General features: G+C 37.5%; 1 long non-coding RNA gene across 2 annotated transcripts in view; it reads right to left on the bottom strand.

Annotated features, from left to right (window-relative positions):
- Window positions 1-17931, bottom strand: part of LOC132669510 (uncharacterized) — an 86325-nt gene extending 68394 nt beyond the window's left edge. For both annotated transcript variants that reach the window (XR_009606132.3, XR_009606133.2), the window contains exons 1-2: window positions 17643-17931; window positions 4165-4235 (exon numbers count right to left, since the gene is read on the bottom strand). This is a non-coding gene — a long non-coding RNA (uncharacterized LOC132669510). The remainder of the gene's footprint in view (window positions 1-4164; window positions 4236-17642) is intronic.
- Between the last annotated feature and the right edge of the window lie 1249 nt (window positions 17932-19180).

Genomic DNA, 19180 nt, shown 5'->3' with positions numbered 1-19180 from the left:
GGTATGTGGGTAAATTACGATGTAGAGAAATTAAAACATGATTGAAGAATGACAGTCTGTTTATGTGAAAGCAAGAAAGGATGGCATGTGTATATGATTTTGAATAATAATGGAATGATATACTTTAAAAGTTTATTGTGGAAAATCTTAAATATTACCCAAGATTAGAAGGAATAGTATAATGAACCCTCATATACCTATTGCTCAACTTCAACAATGAACTCATGGTCAATCTTGTTTTACCTTTACTTCCCCTCTCCTCTATTACTGTTGTATTAAAGATACCATGTCTTTGCATCCATAACTATTTCTGTATGAATAAAAGATAAGAAATTTTAAAAAATCACAAAAATGATAACATTATCATCCCAATAAAAATAATAATTCCTTACTATCATCAAATATCCAGTCCGCATCCCAATGTCTCTGTCTCCTATTTTTTTTTAATATGAAATTTATTGTCAAATTGATTTCCATACAACACCCAGTGCTCATCCCAACAGGTGCCCTCCTCAATGCCCATCACCCACTTTCCCCTCCCTCCCACGCCCCATCAACCCTCAGTTTATTCTCAGTTTTTAAAAGTCTCTTATGGTTTGCCTCCTTCCCTCTCTTTAACATTTTTCCCCCCTTCCCCTCCACCATGGTCTTCTGTTAAGTTTCTCAGGATCCACATAAGAGTGAAAACATATGGTATCTGTCTTTCTCTGTATGACTTATTTCACTTAGCATAATACCTTCCAGTTCCACCCACGTTGCTACAAATGGCCATATTTCATTCTTTCTCCTTGCCAAGTAGTATTCCATTGTGTATATAAACCACAACTTCTTTATCCATTCATCAGTTGATGGACATTTAGGCTCTTTCCATAATTTGGCTATTGTTGAAAGTGCTGCTATAAACATTGGGGTACAAGGACCCCTATGCATCAGCACTCCTGTATCCCTTGGGTAAATTCCTAGCAGTGCTATTGCTGGGTCATAGGGTAGATCTATTTTTAATTTTTTGAAGAACCTCCACACTGTTTTCCAGAGTGGCTGCACCAGTTTGCATTCCCACTAATAGTGCAAGAGGGTTCCCGTTTCTCCACATCCTCTCCAGCATCTATAGTCTCCTGATTTGTTCATTTTAGACACTCTGACTGGTGTGAGGTGATATCGCAGTGTGGTTTTGATTTGTACTTCCCTGATGAGGAGTGACGTTGAGCATCTTTTCATGTGCCTGTTGGCCATCTGGATATCTTCTTTAGAGAAGTGTTCATTCATGTCATGTGCCCATTTCTTCACTGGATTATTTGACAGGAAACCATCAAAACACTAGAGGAGAAGGCAGGAAAAAACCTCTCTGACCTCAGCCACAGCAATTTCTTATTTGACACATCTCCAAAGGCAAGGGAATTAAAAGCAAAAATGAACTATTGGGGCCTCATGAAGATAAAAAGCTTCTGCACTGCAAAGGAAACAATCAACAAAACTAAAAGGCAACCGACTGAATGGGAAAAGATATTTGCAAATGACATATCAGACAAAGGGCTAATATCCAAAATCTATAAAGAATTCACCAAACTCCACACCTGAAAAACAAATAATCTGTCTCCTATTTTTTATGATTGGTTTGTTCAAACCAGAATGTCAGCAAGATCTGCACATTACCAAATGATTGTTATGTCTCTTAAGAATCTTTTATTTTTTTATTTAAACAATTTTTTATTTATTTTTGAGAGAGAGTGTGTGTGTGCAAGTTAGGGAGAGACAGAGATAGAGGGAGAGAGAATCCCAAGCAAGCTCCACACTGTCAGTGCAGAGTCTGATGCAGGACTCGAACCCACAGACTGAGATCATGACCTGAGCTGAAATCAAGAATCAGATATCAACTGACTGAGCCACCCAGGTGCGCCAAGAATCTTTTAATCTGTAAGTTATACCTCTATTTTTCCTTGCAATTTATTTATAAAAATTGGGTCATTTTTTCTGTAGAGCTTCCCACATTTTGGATTTTGTTGATTGCATCTCTTTTTTATTTCCTGTGGAATAGTAGTTAGACTAAGAGGCTTGATATGATTCAGGTTTGATTATTTGACAAGAATACTTCATAAGTGGTATAGTGTATTTCCATCAAGAAACACATAATGTGTGGTTTTTATTTTTTGGGATGTAAGCATCAACTGATGCTTATTGCCTAGATCTATTATTGCATTAAGGGTTTGCAACATGGAGTTTTCTTCATTTCTTTGCTAGAAAATATCTATAGTGAGAAACTTTTCTTTAACAACTATTATTTTTCCCTGAGGCATAGTTCTTACAAGAAAGTCAAATTAAATATTTGTTTCTCTTTCTTTAGGTGGTCTCCTAATACTCTCTCTGATCATTGAGGTTTATTTCCTTTAGTACCACTATGAATGCATTGATTTTAACATATGTGATCAGTTTCAATCTATAACAATAATTAATAATAATTAACTATAATAATATAATAGCTATAAATTATTGTACTGTTAATATATTATTATATTTCATTTTATATATGATAATAATGGTAATACTGATTATTATTATTTGATGCTCAAGCTGTCCCACTTTTGGCTAATAGGAACCTTTTCAAATTGGCTTAGCATAGTAGCTTCTGAGAACTTTCTTGCCTTTTGACATAACTAGATATCCCAGTCTCAACTTGTACCTTTCCTACACAAGACCTGGAATTAACCATTTCTTCAGGAAGTCTTGATTTCTTTCAGTGGGAAATGGAAATTAGGAGTGTTCATCACTTTTGGTTTGTGGTTTGTTTGTGGAATGGTTTGCATTAGGGCTTGCCAATATTTCTGATGTACATAGTGCTTGTTCAGCTCACATCTGTTCAATGGCATTATTTACAATTGAATCAGGATGCTTTGTGTTGTAAGAAACAGAAAATCTGACCTAAGCTAACATGAAAAATAAGGGAATTTTCTTTCCTCTTTGTTTCTTTTTTTGTAGCTGAAAAGTCCAGAGATAAGATTAGGTTCAAATGAGGCTTCCAGTTTCTTTCTGTCTCTTCCATATACCTTTCTTAATGTTGGTTCTATTCTAAGACTTGCCCTCATGCTCCTGAGGTGGCTGCCATCAGCTCCAGGGCTGCATGCCTCCACATTTGCATCCAGCAAAAGGCATCTTTGTCTCTTCCTTCCCAGAAATAATTCTGAGATTCACTCTGAATGAAAATCTTTAGTTAGGTCATGTGCTCAAGGCAGAGCCAAAAACTTGTTAGATGGATGGAATGTGCTAATTGGTTTAACCTAGATTACATATTCTACTCCTGGAGTTGGAGATAATAAGAGCCTCTCTGAAATGACTTGAATCTTCAAACAGAAATTGGGACTGTTGGAAAGGAAGGGAGGGAGTAGATACTGGAGATGGTCCAACAAATATCCATTATTGCAATATAGTATTTTTTTCTTTTTTCTATCCATCTATCAATTCAGCTATTCGTGCTACCCTAGGCCCTATTTTAAGCATTAGGGAGACAAAGAGGAGTAAAGAATAATTTCTGGTCTTAAGGAATCTGTAGACCAATATAAGTAGGCATATTATCCTTTCAATAACCATAAAAGAAAGCTACACGGGTTACATTAAAGTCCAAGGAATGAAGTAATAATTTCTATTAGGTAGAGGTCTTTCCAATGCAAAGATTTCATGATTCTGTGGTTATATTATGATAGATTTGCTATTGTCCTTGGGACCTACAATGGAAGACGCAAACACTGAAACATCATAAAAATACTATTTCTTCTCAATGGTGAATTCATCCAGAAAACTCACATCTCTAGCATAAAGGTATCAGGTGTATAAGAACTACTCTCTGGATTAGTTGGGAGAGATATGGTTGGAAGAGACAGAATATCAGTGTTCTTTCAGAGATAAGAGAAAGTTGTGTTGTTAATGAAAAGCTGTTTGATCTTTCTGAGCTGGTTCAGATATAATCAGAACATTATATATTTTTAATTTAAAAGAAAACAAGGTGCCAAATCGAGATTGTTACTTTGGGCCGACCATTTATTCAGGTGTAGTGTTTTGGATTATAATATAAAATTTCTTTACCACACGAATTATAACAGAGCAGAATTTGCTAAGTGAATACCTCTTAAATCCCTTCCAGGCAAGTCTCATTTTAAAGAGCAAAAGGTATACCTTGTCGAGAGAGAAGTCCCACAGCAGAATCTCTGGTTTGAAAGTCACAGACACAGTGATGAGATCATCAACTGAAAAATAAATTAAAAATACTCTGATCCCACTTGTTATGATGAGCATTGGCTGTTATATGTAAGTGATGAATCACTAAATTCTACTGAGATCAAAATTACACTATATAACCAATTAAAATTTAAATAAAAATTTGGAAGAAAAAAATAGCCTGATCCAACCTGCATACATGGTATGGCAAGAAAACAATTAATTTAAAGCCTAACATACCTCCAATTTCTTCTTCTTCTTTTTTTAATGTTTATTTACTTTTCACAGAGAGAGAGAGAGAGAGAGAGAGAGAAAGAAAGAGAAAGAGAGTTCAAGGGGCAGAGAGAGGGAGACACAGAATCTGAAGCAGGCTCCAGGCTCCAAGCTGTCAGCACAGAGCCCAATGTGGAGCTGGAACTCACCAACCTGTGAGATCATGACCTGAGCCAAAGTCGGATGCTCAACTGACTGAGCCACCCAGGCGCCCCCTTCCAATTTCTTTAATACTATTATTAAAGACACTTTTCTATTTTGTCAGCTGGTGTGAGAGTCTAGTAATAAATTACAATAACAATTTATTCTATAAAATATCAACTTAATCTTTTAAACCCATGGAGTGTCACCTATGTTTTTTAATTATTAAAGTGACCCTTGCATTCCTTTCACAACCTACTTTTTATCATTAAAATGTTTGGTACTTGTTAATTGACCATATCCTGCCTTGGTCTCCAATTCCTCCTCACTTTTATTACCAATTTCTTGGAGACCTATCACATTGTACTGCAGAAGGCTTACTGTGGTCAAGTTTGCCTTGGAAAAGTGTTTGGGGAAAAAACAAACAAACATCCAGCCCAAACCCAACCATCTGTGCTGTTTGATGGGGCGTTCCTGATGCGAGCATCAGTCCTGGCTGAGAGTTACCATAGAGTACAATTGTTTATGCTGTGCCACAGTGTAGAGCAGACAATACCACACAATCAAAGCCTTCACACTCAAACAGACATCACACTCTGTAATTATATTTGTCTGACAGATTATTATAATTGTACATGGCAGGTAGTGTAAAGCAGCTCCTTTTTACAGCTTAAATAATGTGGCATATTCTGCATACTCTAAATCAACCTTGCAGAAGGTAAATTATGAAAGCTAAATGCATGTTGAATGTTTTTATTTACTCTTTTAGTTAGCATCTTGTGTGGTGCTAGACAGCAAAAGAGTATTACCTTTTTTTGTCTGGTAGTATTTCATTTAACACTTTGTTGTACAAAATTCCTTTCTGGGTGTCAACTTCTTTTATTTTGGTATACTCAGGGAAACTCCAGCAATGATTATTTGTAAGGTTTTTCCCCACACCCAAAATGACCAAATAGCATGCTAAGTCACCATGAAGATAAAATGCATTTCTTAAAAAACAAAACCTTATTATAAACTCAATTATATGGTTCCTTTTTGATAGTCTTCTGAACTAAGGAAATGCTTTTGGTAGGGTCTTCTAGTGTTCACCATGTCTGATTCTCCTTTTCTTCCAAGCATATGAAAGGATTACATTGCTCTAAGACCTTGCAATTAGATGGGGCCATGTTGACTACCTTTTGCAATTGGTTGTGGGTAAAACTAATACATATCATTTCTAATACTGATATATGCTTAGCAGTTGATACCCTCTAGTGCCTTCCTACCCTGCTAGTGACTGAGGAGTCTGCATGTTGCAGAAGGGGTAGCTGTTAGAAGGTAGTATCTTTGTCAGCCCTAGTCCCTGAGTAAATGAAGCTGAGACACTGCCAGGTTTTTCATTCATTAATTTAGCCTACCCTGATTGATACAGAATTCCTCAATATTTGATTTGTCTATGTTGGCCACATTTGCATTTAGATATATCAGTCTGTTGTTGTTTCTATACTGTGATTCTCCTCCATAAATATACATGATGAAATACTAAAAGTTACTTTACACGTATTAACAAGTGCTGGCATTGTACTTTCTTTACATAGTCTATGGTTAATCCTCATAAAAATTTATAAGATGAGATCATTCAGGTTAAAGCACTGTTCACAATCAGTCCTGTCTAGGGGCACCTGGGTGGCTCAGTTGGTTGAGCATCCAACCTCGGCTCAGGTCATGATCTCACAGTTAGTGAGTTTGAGTCCCACATCGGGCTTGCTGCTGTTAGTGCAGAGCCCAATTTGGATCCTCTGTCCCCCTTTCTCTGTCCCTCCCCCCCGCCCCAAACCTGCCCATGAACTCTATCTCTCTCACTCTTTCTCTGTCTCTCAAAAATACATTAAAAAAACCCCAGTCCTGTCTAGCTCCAAAATCTATAGCAGTTCCATTTCTTTTTTTAAGTTTATTTATTTTGAGACAGAGAGAATGAGTGCATACAAGCAGGGCAGATAGAGGGAGAGAGAGAATCTCAGGCATTTTCAGTGTGGACCTGATGTGGGGCTCAAACTCACAAACCAGGAGATCATGACCTCAGCCAAAGTTGGATGCTTAACCAACTGAGCCACCCAGGCACCCGGTTCCATTTTACTATGCAGGCTTATATCATTTTTTCCCTGAAATGGAGAAATGAATTTAAAAATAAATATGAAAAATAAAAATATTTCTATTTCCCAACATTTTATAGTGTTCTATTTATTTATTGCCTGGATTGATGTGTGGGGTTAGATGCTGCATAGGCAAATCTTAAATAGCAAAGCAGTGTCTTCAGAAACTTTTATTCTAAAAGGACATGAAACCGACATAAATGCATTCAAATAAAATGGTTGACATTCCAACTGTGGAATATTATCAAGTGTGCCCATGAACTTCTTGGATGTACTTTTAGGGACTGAAGTCAGTCTTATATGTTCATATCTAGGTGTTAATAGTGACTGGCAGGTCACATGTTCTAACTCATTTATGACAGTTGCTGCTACTGAAGTCTTCTTCAACATTTTCCTGATGACATTTTCCTGATTTTTCCAAGTTTTCCCACTGTTCTAGCTCTTTATTTAGAGGATAACACTCACTGAGTAGTTTTTAAAAACCAATTTATTTCTAATTAATTCACAGAGACTACCCTATTCCAAATTGTTTCTGAAATACATATCAAAGTATAAAAAAAATTCCTTGTTCTGCTTATTTATTTCACTTTCCATCTGTCCCATTTATATGAAGCTTCCCTAAACTGCCAATATCTCTTTTATGGGTCTCTGCCCCTACTATGGATCCTTACCTCTGTAGCCTGATTAGATTATAGACGGATCTTTAATTTAAGGGGAATTAGTCCATAGGCAGCTAGACATAGGTGATTTGGGCCTGCCTAGAAAGATGATCTGGGCCAATCAGATTCATTTCGAAGAGTTGAAGATTAAGAAATTAAAAAACTAAGCTAATATCAATGGTAACCAAAATGGTAGTATTTACCTGACTCACTGATTTTTGTTGAGAAGCAAGTATTATAAACTTCATCATCAGGGAACTTCCTGCAATGTGAGAGTTACCAAGGTAACATAAAATCAAGGAAGGGATGGTCTTACTAAGAGAAGAAAGCTTTAAGACAGAGAAAAAATATTCTATGGAAGATAAAGCAACAACTTAATATTCTGTGAAGTATTAGATCTTTTTATGAAGATAATCTCCATTGTTCTGGGTTATGGAATCCACTAAAGTATTACCAGAACCAGAGAAACAACCTAGAAAGTGGTCCAGGAAAGCATCTGAGAAGATACTCAAATCTATAATTTTTGGCAGAAAATGAGCAGTCTGGTAGCATATAGTTATAGTTCATAATTTTTCTAATAGTTTGGAAATTTAACTTTGACCCACCTATGGAGATTAAATAATTTGGAGAAAAAAATGTCTATTAATGTTAGAAATTATAGACAGGTACCTTTTACATGTGCTTGATTCAAATATCTTTATCACCTGCTTTAAAAAAATTGTTCAATTGGAGAAAAATCAACAATTGCTCACATTTAATTTGATAAGCCATCAAAGAAAGTTTAATATTTAGAGGTATGGGGGAACTGTACTAGATTGAGAGTCAGAAAATCAGGATTCTGGGTTCAGTTCTGCCTAAAACTTTCAGTGTGGCCTTAATAGTCATCCATTCCTGGGGTGCCTGGGTGGCTCAGTCGGTTGAACGTCTGACTTTGGCTCACGTATGATCTCATGGTTGACGAGTTCGAGTCCAGCGTGGGGCTCTGTGCTGACAGCCTGCTTCGGATTCTGTCTCCCTCTCTCTCTGCCCCTCCCCCGCTCATGCACGCGCGCTCTGTCTCAAAAATAAATATAAACATTAAAAAAAAATTAAAAAATATTCATCCATTCCTTCTTTCAAGTATTCATTTAATTATCTATCTCCAACCAAGATGCTTGGATTTGAATTCCATCCCTATTACTTACTAGCCGTGAGACCTAGGCATATTATTACTTCATCTCCATTTCCTCATTTGTAAATGAGAATAATACTACTTATCTCATAAGACTGTTACATTAACTACATAAATATGCTTAGAGCAGTACCTGACATACAATAAGGTTTGGCTAGGGCTGAGACTAGGGTGAGGCAAGAGAGGTATCTAGAGGTTCAAATTTAAGGAGGTGCTTTACAACTCTGAAAGAGCAAGCCTCCTTAAATTTTGCTTCCCTGGTGCCTCTCCTATCTTATTCTAGTTCTCAGCCTATGTTAAGCTATTACTATTCCTTCATTTATGTGTACTTTATTGTGAAAAGGTGTAAGGAGGGTTTTGGTATGCACACAAAAACGGAAATATTTAGAGTTTCTACCGTATCAGTTTTTGTGAAGACTGAGATAATTCGCATAAAGAGATTAGCATAGTATCTGGCATGTAATAGATCCTAAATAAATGTGAGCTTTAAAAAAAAAAAGAAGGTGATGGACTTGGTAACCTCTAACATTGTCTCCTACTTCTAAAAATCTGTATTCTAAGATCTAGCTAGTTAAAATGTTTTGATTATTGATAAATGCTTTGAAGAAAGGTGGCACCAACATTTAGCAGTATAACTCTGTGGGGGTGGGATCATTACAGAATAGAGAGAAAACATGTTCTTAGTCTTCAGGGGCTTGCAATCAGGCTGAAAAAAGGCAGGTGAATAAGTAAAACATATTCTCATACATATGTAACAACGCTATCTATATCCAAATACACATTCCATGGGGAATGGCATGCTGTTGAGATGGAACTCTTTGGAAAGCTGCTTTATCTTCCAATCAGTCAGGAAAGATTTTGAGAAAGAGGCCAGCTTTGAGTGTTCTTTGAAGTATTCACTAGAAAAGGGCCATTGTTTAGTTTGATGGGAGTTTGGGAGGGTGTTCGAAGGCTGGGAGATAGAATAGGTGAAGTCTTAGGTTTAGAGCTGAATCACTGAAGAAATGATAAGGTAAAGGTAGACATTTTAAAAAGTGAAATGATGGGATAAAGGAACATAGTTTAGCTTGAGGATAGCCAAGAGAGATATTGGATGATCTTGATGGGTAGGTTCTAAAACTTAATGTGGAGGTGATGGGACCCTTAAAATTTGTTACTATAACTGCCCATCACACTTACCAAGATGAGTCTCTTGCATAACATATCTATTGGCCGTTATCTAAGGGCCACAGAAGTATAGAACTGCTGAAAATCCTGGTGATTTGGCTAAAATTGGTATAGATTACATTTCTGTCAAGAGAGATGTGTTAGAATTTATGATTAATTAACTGGTCAACAAGCTGAAAAAGGTCTACATGCTACTCAAAAGTAGGGTGACATCTTTTTATAACATAAATTAAGTATTGCTTCTGATATTTGAGGAAAATATAGGAAAAACAAACATTTCCTAGTGGCTTTGACTTTGAAGTAAAGACATACCCAGTGTAGATGCTTAAATATTTCTTCCATGGCTCATGGCATAGAAGTTATACAGTAGGTGCTCAATAAGTACTTGGTGAATGAATCAATAAATAGATGAGAGTTGTCTTTGGATTAGGTGGAAGTAATTGGTGCAGTGCTTCTTAAGTGTGCATATTATTTCATACACTTATTCTAAGGATGATGTTGCAGAAACAACTATATACAAAGTACACAATACTGAATTGTAGAAGTAAAATGTTAATTGAAGCAGATACAATTATTTTGACAAGTCTGGAGACAAAAGCGATGTTTTGTGTAATATATCTTTAAAACTAAATGGAAGTCAATAGAAAAGTTCAAGTCACTAAACTCACAAAAGCCAGAGGCTTTAAGAGCTACAAAATGTCACACGAGGAGTGCAGATGGACAGGCTTTGGTATTCAAAAAGAACTTGCTATAAGTTCAGTACCATCTTAATTGGGTTCTCCAGGCAACCTAAATATCCAAGAATAGGCAACACAGTGTTCCTTAATGGAATACTATATGGCTATTAATGTGTTACTGTAGTTGGAGAGTATTTAATCACATGGAAAAATGTTAAAACATTAAGTGGAAAGAGAAATACCAACTTAAAAATCAGTTTGTTTTAGATTCAAACATGTACAGAAGAAGCCTGGAATAATAAGATCTAACATCAGTAACAAGGATCATTTCTGAGAGATAGAATCATTGATTTTTTTTTTCCTCCATGCTTGTGTATATTTTTGAATTTTTTAAAAAACAGATCTGTATTTTAACAAATATTATGAAATTATTTCTTCAACTAAAGAAGAGACCAAAAGCATCTGCTCATAATGGGGACAGGACTCTGTTTCAATACTGAACTCAATGTCAATATCCAGCTGTCTCTGATCTTGAATTTACTTATGCCGATGATTTTCCCTTCTGCTTGCTGCATGGATTTAATGTTTCCTGCTATTTTAATACATCCATGTCCTACCGTGTCCTAAATTTCACTTCATAAACTAGATTTATGAACGAGATGACACACTTGCTTTTTGGTACCTGAGCTTATTTTTGTTACTATGAATATTCAGGAATATGGCTCATAGTGGCCCCACTCTGCCCCATAAACTTCAATAGGACAAAGACAGTTTCTGGAGCGATAAGGTCATATGGTCTATGAGGACAGTACCTTTGCTGATGGATGGGATAAAAGACAGAAAAGTCAGAAAGAAGACTATTATCTGAATTATTTCTGATATGACCAGGGCCTGTAGAAAGGTCAAATTAGGCTGTTTAGCATTTTAAAGGAAATGATTTGATTTGTTTCCTTAATACAGTGTAAGTACCACTGTCAACACATATAGTGTTTTAACATTATGAGCTTATTAAAATAGTAAATCTGTGGAGAACATTCAAATCTTCACACAATTATGCTTGAACCTAACGTACAAGTGAAAATAGGCAATGGTAATAACATCATACAATACTGGAGACAATTTCTCAGCCTGCAGGTACAAAAAATGTTACTGATTGCCTGAGCTCTGTGCCAGCTCCTTTTTATCTGTCTGCTTGCTGTTTTTCATTCAAATTATAACACCTTTTCCTGCAAGATAAATTAACAGGTTTTTCTCCCCCTAGTTTTAAGTTTAGATCCTTCGAAAAGCTTAACATAAAGTAGAGTCATTAGGCTTTGGTAAGAGGCCAAATTTAGGCAAAGCAGATACAAAAATACTTCATGTAAAATAAAAATTCAAATATGGGATGCATGCATGGAGCTGCCTGATTGCTGTATTTATGAGGGCCTGCAGGTTTGTTTTAATTTCTTCCTGCATTCATGAATCCTTGTTTTTATTTTTTTGCCATCCTTTCTCTTACTGTAGGGGGTTTGTATTTGGCTTTCATTTCCCCTTCCTGGCCCTTTTTTTTTTAATGAGGAAATTAATTTTTTTTCTTACCATTCACTAGAAGATTTTTTTTTGAAAGGTAAAACATGTCCTCTATTCTTGAGTAATCATTAATTTATTAAGGCAGAGTTCCATCTTGCCTGAGATATAGGTGAGCATCTTGGTTTGGAGGCACCGAATGAGGACTGAGAAAAAAGAAAGATGATAGATAATGACAATCTGGAGCCTGTTCAGAGACATCCGTGACTTTTAAACAGGCATTGTCTTTAAAATGTATCCAGGTGGGAGAGGCGGTTGGGAGGTAAATGGTATTCCAGGTGGAGGACATTTCAGTACTTTTCCTGACATTTTAGTTGAATATGCTTTATTTCTGTAAGGTTCTAAGACATACATGTGCAAGTCAATAACCACTATTAAATATCCACTATGTGCAATCACTTAGTGTATATGTATATATATATATATATATATATATATATATACACTATATATACACAGTATATATACACTATATATATATATATATATATATATATATATATATATATATATATATATATAAAATCAAGATGCATGGTCCTGCTTTCAAGGTGTTTCTGATCCAGACACGTTTAATACCATATCATTACATAATACTTTACAGACTTAGTCATTTGATTCTTACATTAATTCTAAAATGTAGGTAAAGCAGATACATAGATTTTCAACTTATAGATGATAAGAGTGGGTCTCAAAGGATCACACAACTACTAAGTGGCAGAGTTGAGACCTGATTTTTTTTTTTTTTTTTTGAGAGAAAGAGAACGAGACAGCATGAGTTGAGGACAGGGGTAGAGAGAGAGAGAATCTTAAGCAGATTCCATGCTCAGCACAGAGCCCGATGCAGGGCTTGGTTCCACAACCCTGGGATCATAACCTGGGCTGAAATCAAGAGTTGGATGCTTAACTGACTAAGCCATCCTGATGCCTTGAGCATCCGAGTCTTGATTTTGGCTCGGGTCATGATCTCACAGTTCCTGAGTTCAAGGACAGAGCCTGGTTGGGATTCTCTCTCTCCCTTCTCCTGTTCTCTCTCTCTCAAAAAAATAAACACACACACACACACACACACACACACACACACACACACAAAGAGTTGCTCAATTGACTGAGCCACCCAGGTGCCTGGAGTCAAATCACCTGATTTTCAGTCCAGCTAGCTTAATTAATTATTCTTACCTGGGATGGGGTGGGAATGAGGACTACTAAGGGAATATTAAAAGATGCTGATGGCTGGTGCCTTCACAAGTGCTGGCATGCATTCTTAGGGTCTGGATAACTACCCTCTCTTCTAGAACAGACTACTGAGGAAGGCAAAGTGACGTGGGTGGGAGGGCAGTCTCAAAAATATAAATATTTAAATATATATATGCATATTTTCTCAGATGTTTTTGGTATTCCTGCTCAACTGACCCAACCAATTAAGAAGCACTGAGGTCAACATTTGCATGAGGAAAGAAAAAAAAAATAGAAGCCAGGGTAGAGTAAATGCCACTTGGGTAACAAGACAATAAGAGTGCTGTGAATTCAGGGACTGGAAATCTCACTTCTAACTCATGTGGTCAGGAAAGTCTTTTACAACAAATTGGGCCTTAATAATGGCTAAGAGGAAGGTGTGATGCAGGGAGTTCCTGAGACTAAATACTGAGAAAAGCTCAAACATATTTTTCTCCTGAGTGCTACTACATGCTAGCTATTTAACCTTAGGCAAGTTTAACCTTAGACAATCTCTCTGAGGCTCATTTTTCTCATCTATAAAATAGGGATAATAATAACCATCTCCTTGGAATGTTGTGGGGGCGGGTAAATGAGAAAATAGATGTAGATGACTCGTATAGTGTCTTCTCAACACTTTGCTCAACAAAGAGGCATCCCCCTTCCCTTCAAGTTGTCAACAGACTTTTTCTATTTTTTGGAAAACTTTCTACCTTTTCCAATCTTAGCAGTGTCTCCCCATCTATGGAATCTGTCTCTCCTTGAAAGCCTCTTTTAGAAGTTACATCCTCTAAGAAGTGTCAGTGTTTCTCTCCCTGGGATGCAATTTTTGTCCTTTCTGAATTCTCTTAGGGGCTTCTCACTTCTGCTCTTGCCCTCATTCCACTTTGTTTAGCGTTGCTTTATGTCTCATCTGCTTCCTACTTGAAAACTTGTCTTTATATTGCTGCAATACCTAGCACAGGACCTTATTTTATTAGCTTATGAACAAAATTTGGACAACCTGAATGCAAGAGTCTTGAGGTTCCTTTTAATTCTGGCGTGATCAGGCCTGGGCCCTAAATTAGTTCCCTTGAGCTGGGGACTTGCTCCAATCACTTGGGATTTTTCTCTAATCTGTAACAGTTACACTAATCGGATTTAAAACTGACTAAACACTTTTAATATAGCCTGCCAGAGGTATGCATTAAAATTTAACACTGTTTCCTCTTTGAACAGAAAGAAAGTGCTTATGGTGTGATTATATAGGATTAGAATTTTTCATTAAAATGGGTTTTAAACACTTTGGCAAAGTAAAAGGCAGAATCGTATTTAATGAGTTTTAAAGGTAGTGAAAGCAAGCAAAGTTTAACAGAACCGTTTCCCTGCCTCACATAAAGCTCCCCTTTCACCTCCATGTATCAGGCCATGCACAAATCATGGCCTGATGACTTGTAAAGCACTGGTATTTGCACAGAGCAACAGAAGACAAAGAATGTTATAAAACGAAGGAGAGATTATACAGAAATCTAAGAGCAGATCGGAATGCTTCGCAGCCTCAAGTTTGGAGAATATCTGAATTATAACTAAAGTGATTTTATAGACTCCACACTGAAATGAGGCGGTATTTTGTGGTCTGTAGTCATCCTAAGAAGCTTACAGCCTGGATTCCTGAAGAAAGCCAAAGGTCTGAGAATTTAAAGTTGGTTATTGGGATTTGGCGTTGTCTTGTCCTTGTGGCTCGCAGTGGTAATGGGTGCCTAGGGCTTTCCCTGTGGGGCATAGTGCTTATGGAGGTTGGCAGATGTGGTGCCATTTAATACCGCCCACATCACCACATGGCAATGCAGAAGCCACAGAATACAAAGCCCAGGTCTCTGGAAACAGGAAATCTAGCCAAAATATTTAACCAAGTAATTTTATCACTGCCTTTGAAATGGCTATGGTATGCATTTTAGTTGGGTTCAGGAGCACACATATCTCAAATAAAGGACTTGGGTTGAAATAAATCTACCTCAGATCTGTTTACCCAGCGAGATCTAAAGATTCAATTTTCTAAGCATTTTTGAAATAAGAGTTGTTGGAATTGGGGCAAGGCAGCTCAGTGGCAACAGTTTAAATTTTCTCTGATGTGAACTTTGATAGGAGCAGAGTAGCTATTGGAAATGTTGTGTGTACATTCTCATTTATGGCTAATTAGAAGTATTTTTGTGACTGAATAAGGGGAAATGTGTCATGGGTGTCAGCACATTGCATTGCACACTTAATAAGAATTGGCACTAAAGCCACATGTATCATAGTTGCAAGCAAACTTTGATGAAGACACAGTTTTAGAATTATTGTATGTACATTCTCATTTATAACTGATTAAAACTTTTTTATCTAATATCTAGGAATATGACAAGAATGTCAGCAATATGGACAATACTAACAGTTACATCTCAATTAAGAAAATAGGCCACCAACATGAATCTGCACACTTCTTGAAGAACTGGGATTACCAGGAACCTGGGAAGAGAATCCTTCAGAGCCAGTCCAGAAACCTGGGAGGAGGGGGACGTTTGCCTTGTCCCACCAGCATCCAAGTGGAACATTTGGAACTATTCTGTTTCTTTCCTTTCTTCCGTTCCTTGTCCCTGTCCTCCTCCTTCTTTTTCTTTCTCCTTCTTTTCTCTCCTCCCTTTCTGTCTCTCTCTCCTTTCTTTCTTCCTCTCCCTTTTGTTTTCCCTTCTTTCTGGAAGCAGAAGCTGCTGACCTACAGGAGCAGAGTGGCTGTGTGTAAATGGCTCCCCAGGCCATGATGACAGTGAAGGCTATCTTTTCTCACTGCATAACCAGAGGTGCATCTAAGTCCATCAGCTATTTTTCTTTTCAATGAATATCAAGAAATAATACTAGCTAACTTGTATGTAGCATTTACTATGTTCCAGGCACCATTCTGAAAGCTTTACCTCTATTTCCCTTTTAATTTTTTTAACAGCCTAACGAAGTAGGTACTATATTATCTTCATTTTACAGTTGGGGAAACTGAAGCCCAAAGAAATGAAATAACCTGTCCAAGATCACACAACCCTAAGTGACAGAACTAAGATTTGAATGTAGTTATCAGGCTCCAGATGCTGTACTCTTCACCACTATGCCACACTGCCTCTTTATATTTTGTTTTAAATCTACAATTATTGAAAAACTTAAAACAAGAAAAGTGTGAGGAAGAAAGTAAAAGTCTACCTGAAATCCCACATTCCAGAGATGATGATCATTAGCATACTGGTGACTATCCCTCTTTCATCTGTCATAAGCACATACTCATATTTGTATGATTTTACCTGAATGGAATAATATGTCACATATACGGTTTTTAAATAAAGACCTCTTTTTGTTTAACAAGGCTCCTCTCCTCTACTTCCAACCCCCAAACACATTTAACAAACTAGCACATATCCTTTTAAAAGTTTATATATATATTCATAATATATTAATATAATACAATAAAAATAAACGTTTACATTTTTATACATTTATAAATAAGTATATTTACATACAGATATAGAAATTTTTGAGGTTTTTTTGTTTTTTTACAAAATAAGATATTACATAAACTGATCTGCATCTTCCTTTTCTTAACAGTATGTTTTAGAAGTTTCTAACATTAACTGGATTGGTTTACCTCGCTCTTTTCAATGGCCATGTATTATTTCATTGTATAGTCATTTTTTTAATGGTTATTTTTGAAAGAAAGAGAGAGAGAGAGATCGTGAGCAGGGGTGTGTCAGAGAAAGAGGGAGACACAGAATCCAAAGCAGGCTCCAGGCTCTGAGTCATCAGCACAGAGCCCTCCGAACGCCCCCAAACCCTCCCTACTGAGGGAGGGGGCTAAGAGGGGATTGGAGGGGGCGCAAACTCACAAACCTTGAGATCATAACCTGAGCGAAAGTCGGCCGCTTCACCGACGGAACCACCCAGGCTCCCCTTGTCTTTTTTTTTTTTTTTTTTTTAGTTTATTTATTTTAAGAGAGAGAGCACTGAAGCAGGGGAAGGGCAGAGAGAAGGAGAGAGAATCCCAAGTTGGCTGGGTGCCATTTCCCCACAGCCGGAGGCCGGCTGCAACTCGAGCGAACAGTGAAATCAGGACCTGTGCTAACATCAAGAGTCCGACGCTTAACCGAATGAGCCACTGAGGCACCCCACTGTATAGTAATTTTCACACATTCCTCCAATAACAAAATTCTGTTAATATTTTCCTTCTATAGATAGTATTTTACCCTGGTTTTCCCTCTAAGGCAAAGCCTGAGACAAGGGGTTGCATGCCTGTCATTCATTAGGGAAGTGATGGAGGATGTCAGGACTGAGACCGGAGACAGTCAAACAGAGAAGGCGGGAAAGTCCATACAAATGTGCTTCGCTGAGTTTGCGCCCACTGTGGGCCTGTGGGTTCTCTCCGTCTGAGGGGTGTTACCGACAGAGCCGTAGAACTCCGGGCGTTTAAGCTCCAACCCATCTCCCCGGGACTCAGGAATCGCCCCTCAGGGCCAACAGCCGGACCTTCACAGGCTGCGCATGCGCGGGTGTAGAGCCCAGAGGGCAGATGGGAAACCGGCGTGGGCCGCAGGCGTGGTCCTGCTCCTCCAGCGCTGGCTGCTCACCACAGCGATGGCTCTAGTGAAAAGTGGTCTGAGAGGAGGTGAGGATTCCGGGGCAGAAGGCCACACCTGCTTTCCTCTGGCTTTCCCCATCGTGGGGGTCGATGGTCTTTACGCAGGGTACGACCTCTTACCCTTTGCCCTTAGAGTCACAATGATAGTAATATGGCTTGTTATACAACTTTGTGTCAGAACCCTATACGGTACACTCCTGTCCTTGTAACAGTCATATCAGGTAAGTATTTTACATAGGGGAGGCCCAGAGAAATTATGAGGGAGAACCATTTGTACCCTGTTCTCTTTGAATTCTCAGTTGTTAGCACAATGCCTGCTGCTTAAAGAAAATTCAGTCTGTACTTGAAGAGAATGCTGTTGAAGTAACTTGCTCACTAAGTTACACACCCATGGTGTGGCAAATCCGGCATTGAAACCCAGGACTTTAACCTCCAAAACCTGTTGGACGTCTTCTGTTAAGCCAGTATAACCTAAGAATTTTGTAAAACTTCTTGCACTTTTTATTTATTCATTTTTTATTTTTTCACCAATACCCTCTTTGTTAGCTTCCTCATGTTTTTAGCCTATTACTTTTTTATTCTTTAAAAGTTTATTTATTTATTTATTTATTTATTTATTTATTTATTTAGAGAGAGAGACAGCCCAAGAGAGGGAGAGAATCCCAAACAGGCTCCACGCTATCAGTGCAGAGCCTGAGGTGGAGCTCCATTTGAGGAACTATGAGGTCATGAGCTGGAATCAAGAGAGGATGCTTAACTGACTGAACCACACAGGCACCCCAGAACTTCTTGCACATTTTAAAGCGGGCCATGCAAAATTGTTCATCCTAAATTTTTGGAAAGCTTATTATTTAATAGGAAAATACTAAACATTTCATAAAATTGAAATAAGATGAAGATAGGCTGCATTTAATATACTTAGGTCATGTTTGTGTTCTGTTATAATAAAAAGAGCTTTAACTAGTTATGGAATAGCATTCACAGACCATAAAGTTTTTATTTGTAGATTTTATCCAATTTGTCTTGAAAATCTTGAAAACTTTACAGCTACCTGTAAAGGAATCAGCATCATATCCTAAACTACTTTGGTTGTTTTGAATCCAGAATATTACAACAATGGCCAAGCTTCCCCCATACAGAGATATGGGACATAAAATGGGAGAAATTGGGAAGCCCCGGGTATAAGGTACAGCAATTAATCATTAAACAGGGACTTTTACAAACCAGTATTTCCAGTCATTCTTTGATTTGGCTCCTGGTAGGATTCTCCTCCACCTAGCAAGGTACCATCAAAAAGTTTAGGATGGATGAAGGGGTACTTGTATTTTGAAAAGCCATTG

Source organism: Panthera onca, chromosome B3 (assembly GCF_046562875.1).
Source record: "Panthera onca isolate mPanOnc1 chromosome B3, mPanOnc1 haplotype 2, whole genome shotgun sequence".
NCBI classification, from domain to species: domain Eukaryota; kingdom Metazoa; phylum Chordata; class Mammalia; order Carnivora; family Felidae; genus Panthera; species Panthera onca.
This window is presented reverse-complemented; position numbering and strand designations above follow the sequence as displayed.